This window comes from Pinus tabuliformis, chromosome 8 (assembly GCF_031772625.1).
Source record: "Pinus tabuliformis cultivar Carrire ecotype Pingquan chromosome 8, CPIR1, whole genome shotgun sequence".
Taxonomy (NCBI): domain Eukaryota; kingdom Viridiplantae; phylum Streptophyta; class Pinopsida; order Pinales; family Pinaceae; genus Pinus; species Pinus tabuliformis.
Window position 1 is genome coordinate 755,202,641 of NC_142294.1, and position 15,893 is coordinate 755,218,533.

General features: G+C 37.7%; 1 pseudogene; it reads left to right on the top strand.

Annotated features, from left to right (window-relative positions):
* The first annotated feature begins 436 nt into the window (after window positions 1–436).
* On the top strand, window positions 437–9,611 carry LOC149237785 (putative lysine-specific demethylase SE14; annotated as a pseudogene).
* The last annotated feature ends 6,282 nt before the right edge of the window (window positions 9,612–15,893 follow it).

A 15,893-nucleotide genomic window follows, 5' to 3' on the forward strand; every position in this document is an offset into this window, starting at 1 on the left:
CTCCACAGATATGCTCAATCCTCTCAGCCGCTACCCAAATACCAGAAGTGGCAGGGGTCGTGATAGAAATCAAGTCGTTGAAGGGAGAGACGTAGCAGTCCGCACTGCGGATTTCCCTCTTCTGCCTTACCCTGCTCCTCACAGCACCCAGTTCCATTTCAGAAGCACCTTAAATTGCCCTATAATCATTGCGACTATAACAATTTCCTTTGTGGAAGAATCTGAGCCGCAAGCTCCTCCGACTGGACTCAAGGGCAAGCAGAGCATGGAGGCTTCAGGTAGCTGAGGAATCAACATTCCTGGCAACAGGCCACAAAACGAAGGCAGAGCAACTCTGCATGGCAAGGATATAGCTGGCGGTCCTTCAACTAAGAGCGGCAAGCATAGTGGCACAAAGGCTTCGGGAAGCAAACCGAACGACACTTCTGAAACGCAGATGGGCACAGGTGGCACTGAGGAGGCTCCACCAACTCAGGGATGTGGCGTGTCTGACGCGGATGATGACTGGTATCAATTTGCGTGTAGAATCGAGGAGGAACCAGCCCTGGAGGATCCTCCGAATTGACGCGTGGCAACCTGTTAGTGTTGTTTTCTGCCAGGTGGATATGTCTAAATCTGGGCAGTGTTTTTAGGACTCCTGTTTTTTCTTTTTGATTCTAGACATGCTTGTTTTCTCTCTCAGTCTTTTTGGAAAACGATGTTTACCCAGGAGTGGTTTTCTTTCTGGTTCAATGGGCTGGTTTCCCCTATGTTGGGGCAGTATTTATAGTTCAATGGACTGGTTTCCCCTATGTTGGGGCAGTCCAAAACAAACAGATTTTTGGTGCTGATTGATGTTCAACAACTTTGAAATCAAGCCTCTCTGTAACTTTTTTGTACCATATCAATAGAACAATATTACTTAGAAAAAAAATTGTTCATGTGGTGTCTTATGATGAAGAAATTTCCCACATGGGACGTTCTCCAAAAAATGTTCATGATTGAGTTGGGTCGGTGCTCATTATGTCAAAATAATGGCGAATGTGTTATGCAATTTTCCATGGCATGTCCCTTCTTTAAACATGTATGCAAAACTACCTTGTGTCACTCTTTCCTTGGGAAGGGAGATACCTGGAATTTGCTTGGCTATCATGGTGTGCTAATCCCATATGTCAACCATTCAAAGCTTTGCCCCTCATTGTTTGTTGGGGGTATGGTTGGCTAGGAACAAGGTCACCTTCCAGGATAAGATCTTGGTCCCTATGCGCATTGCAGATGAGGTTCTTGCTATCCTTAGTCATTGCCCTTGGGAGAAAGGTAGTGTTGTTTCTGGAGTGATATTTCCTTAATGGATTGACAACTCAAAGTCATTGGCTTACTTTGATAATTCCTCTATTAACAATGGCCAGTTCAGTGGTGGAGGGTTTATCTTATTCCTTTCACTAGATCATAGTTTCAAAGTCAAAATGGGTTTGGGCTTCGGGACAAATAATCAAGCGAAACTCCTGGCATGCAAATTATTGATTTTGTTTGCTCTTGAAAAAGGATGCACAAAAATTCTCATTAGTGACCCTATGCTAACTATATGAATTAATAGTACTATTGCTTGCAGGAACATCCTCTTATTTCCTATTCTAGAGGAGATTAAGTGAATCATTGACATATTCATTTATTTTTCATGCTCACATATTTACATGGAAAGAAACCATATTGCAGACCTCATGTTCAAAGAAGGTCTCCATATGGAAAATGATCTCTAGGCTATAATTGAACAAATAAATGGCTAAGGGTTTAAGTTTATCCACCAACTTGGTAGGGACATAATCAAAGCTCCAGTAGCAGCTTAAGGACTTTTTCACACAAGGAACTATATTTCTCTATGTTCATTTTTCTTTTGTTCAAGCTACAATGCATGTTTTGTTAACAAATTCCATAGGTCCATATTCATGGATAGTACTGGTTATTATTGTATCTACATGACAAAACCTTTGGTTTTCGCTTGACAAAAAATAGTCTTACTCGATTTACCAGAATGTAGCAATCCCTGTTAGGATTAGTTATGTCCATCATTTTTGTTTTGTCTGTTTTCACATGGTCACTCTCAGGATCAAATTTTGTAATTTTTATACATGTTTATGGATTGATATCTCCTTTTCTTGTTTTTAGGGAGGAGTTGAAAACCTCCTGCTTTCGATTTGGAGGATGTAAAATATGTAAATACTTTATGTATAAATTATGGTGTAGATTTGCAACTGCTCATGAATTTTTACACAAGACACGAACCTACTTTACTTCTCTGTGGAATTCAATTTAAAATTTAGAACATCAATCATAAACATGCAATGAGAAATAACACACATGCACACAATATTTTTTCCAAGGGAAAGAAATTTGATAAAAACCTGATCTAGGTGGATGTTGTGTAAGAGCCCTATCCTAGGGTCTTCTAACAGATCCATTTCTGATGAATTTAAGCGCAATAAGAGGCAATATTTTACTTTCTTACAAGACTTTTAAACAAATAAAATTTTACCATTTACATTCTAATCCTTATAACTTATGGAGAACATTTCATTTTAATAAATTTACCTGAGTAATCTATAAAAGAATACCTGTACCGGTGGCTGGTGGAGATGCATTTGAGCTACTGCTCCTGCTGAACGCTCCTCTTGACTGACCCAACTGCATTTACCTCCCAGTCAACTAGGAAATAATCCCTAGTCCAGGAAACCTCCATAAGCTCCCTAGCCCTCCGAGCCCAAGCCCAACCAGATGTAATGTGTGTGTCCAAGATGAATGATCCAGACCATATAACAATATTTCCCTCCTCTCAACAACCCAAGAAACCTCCACAGGTTCCTAAGGTCTCCAAAAACACAACAAGTCCTCAAATCACAACCAACCCCACAATCATAAGCAAGACCCCAACCTCCTCCCTTCTCCTTTCCCCGTTCCCTTTTTATACCCTCCCTCTCTTCTCCATCTCAACCACCTCTCATTAATGTCATTAACTTCTCATCCATCCTTACAATTGACTTCTCTTCTCCCAAGTAAAGTTGGGAGTACATTTGGAAATGTGATATGAATATAAAATTGGGAAATTAATGAGAGAGGACCATGTCTCCTCCCAAGTAAATCTGAAAGTACATTGGGGAATGTGAAATGAATATATATATTGATAATGAGTTGGAGAGGACTATGTCTTCTCCCAAGAAAATGTGAGGGTACATTGGGGAATGTGAGATGTAATTAAATGGAGAGGACCATGTCTCCTCCCAAGTAAATCTGAAAGTACATTGGAGAATGTGAAATGAATATATATATTGATAATGAGTTGGAGAGGACCATGTCTTCTCCCAAGTAAATGTGAGGGTACATTGGGGAATGTGAAATGAATACATATATTATTTGAAATAATGGAAGGAGACCATATCCTACCTAAGATTCAATTTGAGAAGGTAAGTTGGGAATTTGAATAATAAAAATCATGAATTTTATAGTAGACCAATATTTCTCAATATTTTTAGATAATGTAAACATTAAAAAAATTTGCAGGATAAGATTTAAGTGGGGCATTACATACAACCCTCCTTCAGAAAACTTCGTCCCGAAGTTAGAATGAAAATATGCAAGGAGTTTGAAAGCATAGCAAACCAAAGAGAGTTATAGTAATAAAATTTGATAAGTCAGTCAATGACACTACTTCCCATCAAGAGTTTCCAACTGATCTATATCCTCCCATCCATCCTGACCTACTTTCGTTCCCACCCTATCCGTCCTCTGCTGCTTTATCAGTGGCAACGGCCATACTAACCACTGATAAAACCGACATGGTGGAAGCACCGAATACATCGGCCTAACTTCCCCAGCAAGCAACTGGTGATTGTCATCACACGTCGAGGGGAGCGTGTCCACCACTGCCCTTCCACAATTCCAGGTTTCAGAGGATACACGGTGGGAAATGCCTCCACCCCTCCTATAGAACTAGGGTCAATACCCTAATATGGACCACACTACAGAGCTGGTTGGACTTGTCATCGAATAATCTAGTCAGGTCATCTTGCCACTTGTCATTTGCATTTTACTTGTGTCATAAGAGTGCATATCAAGTAGATATCAAATGTAATAGAACAATGTGCATTATACCTTCCCCATGAGGTGTCTCGACCTTCCCTCAATGGAAGAGTAGCTCTCGGCTATCATATAGTTCTTTCCCCCTGCAGGTTAGCTCTCATTCATGCATTTATATAACCACAAGACGTATAATCATCACATTATTAAGTCTAGTATCCACGTGTCAATTTTGTGGTTCATACTGGAAACAATCAAAATTTCACTACGTCATTTATTAGATAAATCATATCCACTTAAGCCATACATGAAACAATAATAGCTTTGATAAGTCATGTACTAGATAAATCATCACTAAGTAAGTCATACATTTAGGCCATACATCAACCATTTCCTTCATCAATATCAAATCTATCAGTAGTTTCACGTGTCTAACCAAATGCATCAATATTACGTAATGTTAAGAAATAATAACATGGAACTGCAAAATAGAGCCTTAGTATAGGTAGCTATCTATGTCAAAATGGGCATCATAGATACTCATGCGACAACCTTGTGAAACCCCGTGATAACAATTAGAGTTGAAACAGATTCAACTGTCCACCATGGAAAATAACATTTGAACCCGGTTATGCTATAAGGTGGTACCAAAAATGAAATATAGGCAAGAAACAGATTAATGCACAATCAATTCCACTAGAAGGCGCTAGTATAAGTTTCAAGCATATAATTTCTTTAATACCTCAGTGAATATAAAAGTCCCACTCTTCCAAGTTGCTGGTTTTTCATCTTCCAAACCAATTAGTTAACTTAAAAATAAAAGACTCCAAACTTCAAAACTGTTTCCAACATGATTTTCATACTTATTGAGAGAAATGTCCTCTAAATGTCAAAGGTTCAAATTTATTATATATTTAATCATTATTTACTAGTACCAAAACAATTTCATGATATATATATTGCAGCTGACAATATGACCAGACAAATGAGAAATAAATAAATGAATGGAATAATTGCCTTTGCCCTGTTGCTATTAGTATTTCCCTTCTAAATGGCACCGCATTTTTAAAGATGCCTATTCCTTTCACAAGTGGCCAATGACCACAAAAGTTGCAAAGAAAGTTGGGGGTCCTTTTATCCAAAACTAGAGACACATTATTTTTCACGACATTTTTATTCAACACTAGAATAAGGGTAAAAATGTATTCTAATATTTTCATTGGTCTTTCATTGACTAAATAAGCTCCCATTCTAAATCCCAATTTCTCTACGAATTGATCTTCTCATTTCATTTAAGATCATTAAAAACAATTATCACAATAAGCTTTACACATGTCCATGGTTTTCAATCTATTTTTTCACTAGAAGATTCCACCACCCATAGAAAAATCATTAACGTGACATATAGGGTATTTCAACACATCCTAATCTGAATTCCCATGCTTCATAGTTGTTTACTTCTTAAACTCGAGATTTGTTATTATGACTTCCTCTATGAAGAATGACAAATATACTATCTGAAAGATAATCCTACTATCTGAATGGAAAATCTACTTTATTTTTAATAAGAATAATGATAATCTAATATTGTCAGAATTAAAATCCACCCTCATATGTCAAATAGAACTGACTACATTCTTTAGATTGGGAAACAATTTGGGTATAAATTACTGGCTCAAAAACTGCAATTTTCAGTGCAAATATTTTTCACACCATCCATATATTTAATAGACATTGAGGTTGGCATCAAAACAAAGACCTCAGGTACAGATTAGTGGGAACAAAACTGAAATTTTCAATGTAAAATATAGTTCACCTCATTCTTCAATCAAAATTCTGAGACAATGACAGGGTTTGTTCAAAACGTTCAAGTGACACATCCTTCGGCCAAATTTAATCATTGTGATGTGGCAGACTTAACTATACAATTAATGAACTTGGGTTGCATGTCCAAGCAATGAAAGATTGTTGATCTCATTACCACATTATAAAGATGGGATATTCATACATTGTCATTTGTATTAGCATGGTTATTGTCTTATTCACTTGGATTGGCAAATGTTGGTCTCTCAACCTCTTCTTTGTACATCTTGAAGAGATCCACATATTCATAAAAATGGGGAAGGTTATCTTGTTGGAAGTAATAGAGTATATAATGGCGGTGCCTTCCTTTACTTTGGATTAAGTAATTGAAGTTGTTTCTTTCATTTTCGCCTTATCTCGGATCATTGAGACAACCCTCTATTCCATCACTAATCCTTACCAATTTGAATTCATAAATAAACCTTGACATTGATACGGAAGGTATTTCATCTAATTGCAAAGTTTCTGCAAACCTAAAATGTTCTGTTTAGTTTAGCGAGCACGTCACAGGGGAAAACATAAATAAATATAACCCCCGATGCTTGTGTTGGTCATGTTTCTGTCATCTGAACAATAACAGTCTCATTAGCTTCAATAGACAAGAGAGTAACATCATTTTTCTTTTCCTTGGAAAATCCCCTTGGGAGATCCTCCAGGCGCTTCCTCGTGAATGACAACCGGGTAAATATTGTTGGTGGACAACATGTAAACTTAACACCGCACAATGAATGCAGGTGGATTTGGCCTTCTGACTTACTTGGCCATTATGGCTTCAGCATGTCAAGTCAAGCTAATTGAGCTAACCCTCAGGGTTAAGAGACGACTATCTTTTATTATATCTTTAAAGATGATAATATACCTTGTGATTAGACGAATTCCGTCTAATTTAGAAACATGCTTTTAGGTTTAACTGGAGACAATTCAGTTACAGATCTACAAATCATGAGGAAAGAAGCTATGCCAAAGTTCCATATTACAGAACTCTCTCTGCTTGCATAAGAGTTCATTCCATTGTCTACTTTGCTTACTATTTGCTGTAATGAACTTGTTTTCATTGTCTATTTTGACGTTACAGGGATGTATTTGCATGCATTGTGGGCCATGTTATTCCTCAATCTTTCCATACAAGGAAAAATCCTTACCTTTTTTGGAGAGAACCTGAGAGTATTATCAAGTAAATCACCCACTGTCATCTCCATTCTTTAGAATAAGGAACCCTAACCTAGTGGGGAATCCCTTGTGTCAACCAAAGACTAATTGTTTTGGTATAAGGTGAAAGCTTAGCTCAGGTTGACGTCAGTTAAGCAACTTAGTAAAAGATGAAGCTCCAATTTGTTTTCAGGGAGAAGGAAGGTATTAGAACCATGCTCACAAAGAGCTCCACATTGCTAGTCCAATATGCCCAGAAAGGATACATTGAAGTAGAAACGAGAGCAGATTTTGATAAATCTCAAACCAAACATTCCCAGTGCTTTGGCCTTGTGAAGTGCACATTGTGAAATGAAATGCCCAAGAGTTGAATGTTACATTTAGATGAATGTTCAGAATGTAAATGCTGGGAGTCGCATGAGTCTTGCAATGCTGTCAAAACGTAAAGTGAAAAAAATTACCAATGCAAGGAAACTTAGAATGAGCGTGTATAAGAATACATCTTAATGCAATGAGATTATGAAATTTGTTATGACAACAAAATATATCAATTGGCAAATCAAGAGTCATCCATCCGTGAATGAGAAAATCAAACATGTTTTAAAATGCCCACAACCATTAGTGTTATGCCAGAGAGACAAGTTATCTTCGTAGAATTGAATCGAGCTGGTATAGTGCTAAGTGTTATGTGAAATTGCTGTTGTAAACGCCTCAATGTAGAGATCTGATTTTCATAATGAATTCTAATCGAACGTTGTGTTGTCTAGAAAATAAAAAGACTGTGCCAACATCCACTTGCTTATGAAGTTTGAAAATTTATTTGAATCACTTAGCATGTATCGGTATTAGCACTTGAACAAATTATCGATCCACAGTGGGGAATTGTGTAAGTTCACAAAATATGTCATACCCTTGCAAATGCATTCAAAATCTGTGGCATGGCTTTAATGGAAAAAACTTCAAGTAGCAAACCATTTCAAATCAGTTTCAACTCTTTAATCATCATCCATAAACAGTACCAACAAAGGATAAATTGCATTTAGGATTCAATTAAGTATTTTCCAGAGTTGGTGCATCACCATGAACAATGAACATTAGTAAGGGTTACCACAAGTTTCAGATTCATTATTAACGTGACTAACAGTAAAAGATGGAAAAAAAAAACCCCATCAAAGAATATGATGCACAAGAGAAGAAAATTAAATTTCTTGATATGAGTTCCACAATTAGTGCACCATTTGATTTATAGGAAAATATCACAAGAGATATGTATCGTGAATGTGTGGTTTCTTGGTGAGACTCTCCATTTAACAAGATAAGCTAAATAATGAAACTAGAGTGACCAGATTTCTGAGCATCCATATTGAGTAAAGGAAATCTATCTCTAGTGTGATGAGCTTGAAATCAGAAAATTAACATGACATTTCCACCATGAAACTTTAAAATTGAACCATATTTGTCTAAGTGTGTTGATTAGTGCCCAGTTTATGTGTGTAATTAGACAAGAAAAATAAAGCCTAAAGCACTATGTGCAGTGTTGAGTAGCCTATATGATTCCTATATGTTATAGTCGGAAGAACGGGATCAATTAATTTAATTATTTAATGTCATTTCTAACGTGATGTTGAGTAATTAAATTAAAAAGGGAAGGGGGTGCTGGATGGAAACTCTCAAATAGTGCTTGGAATATGAGAATTGTTGCACGCTCACCTGGTTCTTTGATCTATAACATGCCTAATGAGGTACCTGGGGTAACTTGTCCTATGGTTTACATTGGTATGTTGTTCAATTGGTTTGCTTGGCATGTCGAGGACCATGAACTGCACAGCTTAAACTACTTACACATGGGCTCTCCTAAGACCTGGTATGTTATTTCAGGAGATGCAGCATTATCATTAGAGGAAGTTATACGTGTTCAGGGTTATGGGGAGCATACTAGTCCTCTTGAATTGGTCAGCTGCGTTTGCAATTTTGGGTGAGAAGACAACTCTGATGTCCCCAGAACTACTGCTTCAAGCAGGGATTCCTTGTTGTAGGTTGGTGCAGAATCCAGGGGAATTTGTTGTCACCTTTCCAAGGGCATATCATTTAGGATTTAGCCATGGTTTTAATTGTGGAGAGGCAGCCAATTTTGCAACTCCATCTTGGCTTAAGGTGGCTAAAGAAGCTGCTATTCGCAGGGCTGCCATGAACTATCTTCCTATGATGTCTCATCAGCAGTTGTTGTATATGATTGCTCTGTCTTTCCCTTCAAGGATACCTGCAAGCTTATCCAATGAGCCTCGAAGTTCCAGGTTAAAAGACAAGAAGAGAGGTGAAGGGGAAATAGTTGTCAAGCAACATTTTGTAAATTATATGATTGATAATAATCGCCTGCTTTTAGTTCTCCTTGAAAAGGAATCCACTTGCTATGCAGTTCTCTGGGATTCTGCTCATATTTCAAGTAATTGTCAATGTTTTCCACTATAACTCATGCAAAATGTGGTTCTGCATTTGGAGGAAGCTGCTTAGAAGCATTTCCAATTAACTCTTCAACAAATGGCAGTATAATGGTGGGTAAAAAGTCTATGTGCACCAAATATCCTAGAGATAAATGAGAAGTTTGTATCTGATCCAATCAGAAGTGGCAATTTTTTTTTTTTTAGGTGACCATTGCCAACAGTGAAAACATCCTGACATCAGTAGTGATAGGTTTACAGAGGTTTGTTTCGAGGAAAATCTTAGGGGAGGCCAGTCTCTGGATAGTGACTCCCCATTGATGATTCCATGCATCTTGATTCAGGCACGTTGGCATGTGTTGCTTGTGGAGTTTTGGGCTTCCCATGTATGTCAATAATATAGCTTTCTAAGGAAGCTGCAAAAAATCTCTTGCCTTCCGATTATAAATTTGTTGATGAACATTATGGAGTATTTGCTGTAGGTTGTACAAGACAAGATGTTGCCTCTTTTGGAGTTGCATTTACTGCCAACCAGAGCACAAGTTTAGAACCCTCAACCAAAGATGGTAAAGGAGATTTTAGCAAAAGAAAAATTCAGTACAATAGGTCTGAATTTGCTGCAGATCAGTCAACAAAGTTACAGAAATGGATAATGTTTTAGCAATTCAAAGGCCCATATTCAATGTCACAAATAATTCAACTCAGCTAAAGCTCAAATATGCACCGGCTTTGAAAATTTGCAGTGAAAATCGCTGGAGAAATGCAAGGCAATATTGGAACCCATGGCTGAAGGTAATGGTGCAGTTTCTTGTTCTGAAAATGTTATGAATAGCAAAGGAGAGTATGATTTCCAGAATCATTCAAGCTCTCAATTTTCTTCATCTGCTAGTTTATCTCATAGAAGCACAAGTTCTCATGCAGCTCATAATAATAGATGGATTGTTAGGGATGCGACGTTGAACAAAGAATTGCTCCACAAATACCCTAATTATTTCTCCAACATTGACAATCAAAATGAGGCTTCTCAAAGTTCAAAAAAATTCATGAACAGATCTGTGGCTAATGTATTTCAGTCCCTATTCCTTCAGTAAAAGTGCTATCGACACTAGATCTTATGGCAGCCACTTACAATGATGCATCAGACTCTGATGAACTAAATGATATTGTCAAAAATGGTAAATGCCACCCTGCTCATGAAGAACAAGATGTTGCATTAGATAATGTTGACATTGCTGAAATTGTGCCTTTGGTTGGGAACTATCATTCAAAGAGTGGTATTCTAAAAGAAAACTCTCACCTCTCTTCACCTAGTTCAGCTAGTAAAATTTCTGTGGAAGGGACTGACAAAGAAATTGTAACAAGGGTGCATTTTTCTTCAGATAAGGTATCAACTGAACATGTTGGGCATAATGATTCTTTTTGTGACATTATGAAGCAGAGTACAAGTTTCAAGAAAGGGTCTCCGCTGTCTTCGAGCCTTTCTCCAAAAAGAAGGGTATCTTTTCTGAATTTGTAACAGACATTCATGAGGGTCACCATGTCATTGGCCATGAATTATTTTCACCAGAATCCAGTAACTTGATAGAGCGGTCAATTCTAACTCCACTCTGTAAGAATTCAGTCAAAGAGACTCCTGGGAGTGAACCATTACCCAGTAATCAGTCTGGTGATGGAAAAATTGAATTTGGAGTGACTGTTGAAGATATTTCTGGGACTGATGAAGGCATTCCCAGTGTAACATTTTCCTCTGTAAAGGAGTCCAAGAACTTGACAGTTTCCACAGTAGAAAGAAATATTTCTATATTAGATTTTGGCACGGTATCTAAATGCATCACTGGGTGTCCTGAGGTGTGCTCTGTTTTTGAAAAAAAAAGTGGTGGAGATCTCTCTACAAGCTATTATGAAAAGCCATCTAGTTATGACCAACATGCAGCCAAGAAAGTCCCTTTAGAAAATGATGTGGATGAGAACATTAGAGAAAATTCAGACATTGTTTCTATGCCTGTCATGACTAATTCTTCACATATAGATGTTCATCATAATAAACAGACTTCTAAAACATCGGAGGGCAATATGATACGGTCTGGGGCAGGACATGGTTTTCAAACAAATATTCATGTTACATCAGCAGGGAAGGGAAGCACATCTTTACTATGGAAACCTTGCAAAGGCTTCATGAGACAGAATGTATTTTGCCTGGAACATGCTCTTTAGGTAGAGGAGCAACTGCAAGCTCTGGGACGTGCACATTTGCTAATTCTATGCCATGCAAACTATCCAAAAATAGAAAAGAGAGCAAGATTTCTTGCAAAAGAAATTGGTGTTGATTACTCATGGAAAGAGACTCCACTTAGAAATGCAGCAGAAGATGATCTGGAAATGATTCAAGTGGTTATTGAGGAACAAGATGATGCAGAATTGGACAGAGACTGGACTACACAACTTGGTGTGATTTTGTGATACAGTGTAAAACTTAGCAGATCACCCATTTATAGTAAGCAAATGTCGTACAATAAAGTTTTGGATGCACTATTTTGTAGTGAATCCTTTCACAATGATTCTTCTTCTAGTGCTTTTGGTGGTTCAAATATTTCAAATCTTAAGTGGCAACTTAGAACTCACGTTCCTCCTATGTCCGAATGGGCGCTGGGGATTCTAAAAAGAAAGCAAGCAAACAAAAGAAAATAACAGTTGCAGGAAAGTGGTGTGGGAGGGTTTGGATGGTTAACCAAGTTCACCCATATTTAGTAGGTCAAAGCATTTCACAGCAACCTGCTTTCTTAAGTAATCATATAGGACGCAGTGAAATCAGTGGATCTTGAGGTTGTCTTAGGAAATCAACAACAGATTTAGACAGTAAATCTAAGTCCAAAATATGCACAAAAGAAATCTATGATAAGCAGCTACGTATTGAGCCCAAAATTACAGTAAAGTTGGCTGTAGATAAAAGTTTGTCTAGGAAAAGAAAAATGCAAATGGAAGAAGCAGTCATTGATAGTAAAATGAAGGTTCAAATTTTCGAGGACAGAATCTTAGACACTGTTCTGGAGGACCCCACGCATTTTTCTAGTTTACCAGATCCAAAGCCAGAGGCCTTTTTGCGGAGCCTCTGTTGGGATGACTTCTTTTGAGGATATTTCTGTTTTGTCAAAGAGAAATCTGGATATAGAGACAAACTTGCATGTGACGGCAGGAAAGATTTCAAAACCGAGTTTGTTTAAGAATAGAGTCACTTGTAAAGTAGAGGGGGATTATCTTGAACAGGGAGGTTTCAAAATGAAAAAAAAACACAGATGGCTGAGACACACGTGGGCACTGATGGGCATGTTTCCCAAGATTGTAAGGTTAATTTGGACAGTAATTTGCATTGTGTACACGGTGAAATTGAGACAGTTAAGACTGAATACAATGCAGACAAGAGTGGTAGTTTAGACCAGGTAAAGAGTGGTGATCTTTCATCTAGACAATTCGATTCAAAGGAAATGTCTGAGCAGTTGATGTTGTCCACATCTACAGGAATTAAATCATCGTTACAAGGTTCTTGTCAAATTGCATCTGCAGGTAAAATTAGAAGCAAAAGGAAGAAACTGGCTGCCCATAATGATAGTTTTGAGGTTCTCCAAAATCCTGCAGAAAATAATGAAGGCAACAGTAACATTCCAAACTCTAACAAGCATGCTATTCCAGGTTCTGAAGCACAGGCGTCCTGTGAGCCTGATAGCTCCCAAGGGCAGATCGACTTATGTTTCTTTGCAACTTTAGGTTAGTAATGTCTTGGTCTTCAAAGATTCAACTAGATTTGAAAAATCTCTAGTAGGTAGGCTTCAAGGACCAGATTTTGAACCAAGGCTCTGATACCATGTGTAAGAGCCCTATCCTAGGTTCTTCTAACAGATCCATTTCTGATGAATTTAAGCGCAATAAGAGGCAATAGTTTACTTTCTTACAAGAATTTTAAACAAATAAAATTTTACCATTTACATTCTAATCCTTATAACTTATGGAGAACATTTCATTTTAATAAATTTACCTGAGTAATCTGTAAAAGAATACCTATACCGGTGGTTGGTGGAGATGCCTTTGAGCTGCTGCTCCTACTGAACGCTCCTCTTGACTGACCCAACTGGATTTACCTCCCAGCCAACTAGGAAATAATCCCTAGCCCAGGAAACCTCCACAGGTTCCCTAGCCCTCCAAGCCCAAGTCCAACCAGATGTAGTGTGCGTGTCCAAGATGAATGATCCAGACCAAATAACAATATTTCCCTCCTCTCAACAACCCAAGAAACCTCCACAGGTTCCTAAGGTCTCCAAAAACACAACAAGTCCTCAAATCACAACCAACCCCACAATCATAAGCAAGACCCCAACCTCCTCCCTTCTCCTTTCCCCGTTCCCTTTTATACCCTCCCTCTCTTCTCCATCTCAACCACCTCTCATTAATGTCATTAACTTTTCATCCATCCTTACAGTTGACTTCTCTTCTCCCAAGTAAAGTTAGGAGTACATTTGGAAATGTGACATGAATACAAAATTGGGAAATTAATGGGAGAGGACCATGTCTCCTCCCAAGTAAATCTGAAAGTACATTGGGAAATGTGAAATGAATATATATCGATAATGAGTTGGAGAGGACTATGTCTTCTCCCAAGTAAATGTGAGGGTACATTGGGGAATGTGAGATGTAATTAAATGGAGAGGACCATGTCTCCTCCCAAGTAAATCTGAAAGTACATTGGGGAATGTGGAATGGATATATATATTGATAATGAGTTGGAGAGGACCATGTATTCTCCCAAGCAAATGTGAGGGTACATTGGTGAATGTGAAATGAATACATATATTATTTGAAATAATGGAAGGATACCATATCCTACCTAAGATTCAATTTGAGAAGGTAAATTTGGAATTTGAATAATAGAAATCATGTATTTTATATTAGACCAATATTTCTCAATAATTTCATATAATGTAAACATTAACAAAATTTGCATGATAAGATTTAAGTGGGGCAATACATTGGTGGCCACCTGCCTATCCCACTTGGACCCGCACAAATGTCTCTTTCAGTTTTTCAGTTTCCTTAATTGTAGCATAATTTACTATTTTTGGCAGTTTTTTAAGGTCCTAAACTTCCGGAGCCGTTTTGAGGCCCTAAAATAACCTCTTTTGGGAAAACTGGGACCAACCTAGTTCATGAATTAATTTCGGTCACTCAAAAGTTGTAGTCCTCTGATAGATCTTTCTAACGAGGTATTGTGCGCGTCAAACGAAGATTGTATCCCAAAGTTACGACCCTGGCAAGTTGATGTACCAATTTACCCAAAGGGGGCCCATAGTTTGGCGCTTCATCTCCTAGGGTTAGGTTTTTGGATGTTTATGGTTTTCCATTGTTTCTCAACAATAAATAGACCTTCGAGCCTCATTGTAACATAGTTCAGAGGCATGTAGCCGCCACATCTCTTCTCAGAGATAAGCTACCATCGCCCGAGCTAGTCTTATTTCCAATATGTTTGTAAGCATATTTCAATGTTTTACATTAATGAAATGAAGTATTATTTCTCTTGCATCTCTGTATTTATGGTTATCTTTGTAATTTGTTGCGTTCCTGCCTAAATCTGGATCAAAACCCCTTGTCTTCTTGCATTAATCTGATGAATAGAGATGTATTACAATTTCTTTACTCAACCGAGTACAACATGCAAGTGAATAACCTATCTCTCTGCTCATTGAGAAGCTTTGACCCGGACTTAGTCAATTTCTTCATTTTCTTGAGCCCCTATTTCCTTTTCCAATTCCTTGAGAAATTAGGCCCCTATTATTTAGGAATTTCTCCAAAATGGATTGCGCGATTCCCAAGGTTGATCATCTAATTGCATGCAACACATGTACACTCAAGGCTAGTCTACAACTGATGTTACACTTCCTTGGAATCTCCACCACAACTAGGGAACTCGAATTGCACTAGCTATTTTGGGCTAATAGATCAGTTAACTGGATGATCATTGAGTTTGATTGAAGTCTCATTGCACAACTAACCTTCCACTAGTTCCTCCAACAGTTGGAACTAGTTTAATTGAAAACAACTTGAGATAATTGACCTTGATTGCTACAAATTAGCAACCACACATGCATAATTGAACTCTAACTCCTCTAATTCTGCATCCAAGTTGTCCACTGATGTGGGAATTCGATTTTTCTCAATTTAATCAAGGAAAAATCAAATTGAGAATTTCTTGCTGCATTTTTCAACACTCCCTCTCAACAAGAAAGGGATTATGAATCATCCCTATCCTAAACATGTGAAACTCGAACTTCCCTCTTGACATGGCCTTTTTCAAAATGTCAGCATCTTGTTCCTTTGTCGAAATGTATTGTAGCAAGATTATCTACC